General features: G+C 51.2%; 1 pseudogene; it reads left to right on the top strand.

Moving 5' to 3' along the window:
• Window positions 1–490: 490 nt before the first annotated feature.
• LOC126207701 (5S ribosomal RNA) lies at window positions 491–608 on the top strand (annotated as a pseudogene).
• The last annotated feature ends 961 nt before the right edge of the window (window positions 609–1,569 follow it).

Here is a 1,569-nt window from a genome sequence, read left to right on the forward strand (position 1 = left end):
ACTTCGGCCGGCTGTGTTGCTGTACTTTTCATGAATAGATAGCGTGTCAGTTAAGTTTGTAATTCAAATGGTTCAAATGGCTCTGAGCACTATGGGACTTAACATCTCAGGTCATCAGTCCCCTAGAACATGGAACTACTTAAGCCTAATTAACCTAAGGACATCACCGACATCCACGCCCGAGGCAGGATACGAACCTACGACCGTAGGGGTCGCGCGGTTCCAGACTGAAGCGCCTAGAACCTCTCGGCCATTTCGGCCAGCGTTTGTAATTCATCAATTTGATTTAGTCGTTATCGAATCCCTAAGTAGATCATCAGACAACACAAACAGGAAATAAAGTATAACCAGCGCAGAAGGAGTAAGTATAAGAGGAGGTGGTAAGCTTATAATCTGATGTGATACGCTACTGACTGCGTTTCTAAAGTGCACGCATCTGCTCCCTGGAGGATTCGGATTCTTTGAATTCTTCTAATCGGTATTACACCATGGCAACGGCCTTGCTGCAGTGGACACACCGGTTCCCGTGAGATCACCGACGTTAAGCGCTGTCGGGCGTGGTCGGCACTTGGATGGGTGACCATCTAGACCGCCATGCGCTGTTGTCATTTTTCCGGGTTGTACTCAGCCTAGTAATGCCAATTGAGGAGCTACTCGACCAAATAGTAGCAGCTTCGGTCAAGAATACCATCATAACGACCGGGAGAGCGGTGTGCTGACCCCAAGCCCCCTCCTATCCGCATCCTCCCCTGAGGATGACACGGCGGTCGGATGGTCCCGGTAGGCCACTCGTGGCCTGAAGACGGAGTGCTTTTTTACTACACCATACTCATCTTTCAACGATTAGTCATGTGAACCTTTAGGGTGAAAGATGACTTAAGTATGATAGCTGTCCTCTGGAATATGCTAGTCCACCCTGATTATGTGTCAGCTATCACTTCCTCAACCACTGGTTGTATGAATCTTAAAACATGCTGGCTACAGTGAGGTAACAGTTCTTAGGCGTGCTCTAGTACACGCTAAACATGTATCAGCGATCACACCTCGCAACCACTCGTTTCTTGGATCCTTAGAACATAAGCTGAGTTCAGCGTGGTAGCAGTTCTTGGCTACAAAGAAATCCACACTAACCACAAGTTGACGATCAGTCCTACAGCTTCCTCAATACAGGTTGTCTATCGTGTGGTAACATCTTCATCCACTGCGTAAGACGACCGGTTACAGCTCCAACTGCACTTCCCTGAATCTCTCCGATCGTTTCCTTCACAGGCAGGAAGTGAAGGAATTGTGTTGGTCGGCAGCAACAAGCAGCCCTGCTGACGCGGCCTTCATACAGAGGGATGCAGCTATGCCGGCAGCTAGCGGGAGGCTGCTGGAGAGGGCATCGCTTCCGCGTGGCTGCCCCCCCCCCCCCCCACCCCGGCTGTGGCAGCCAGGTGGCGTTCCCCCCCAGGCCTGAAAATTAACTGATAAACCGAGCTCCCTTTGTGGTGGCGGGTGCGGGCGCGCTCACTGCGAAATCACGTTTCGCAGATAACCAGATTCGCCGCGGCGCGCAGCCCGTATCCA

This window comes from Schistocerca nitens, chromosome 1, assembly GCF_023898315.1.
Source record: "Schistocerca nitens isolate TAMUIC-IGC-003100 chromosome 1, iqSchNite1.1, whole genome shotgun sequence".
NCBI lineage: Eukaryota > Metazoa > Arthropoda > Insecta > Orthoptera > Acrididae > Schistocerca > Schistocerca nitens.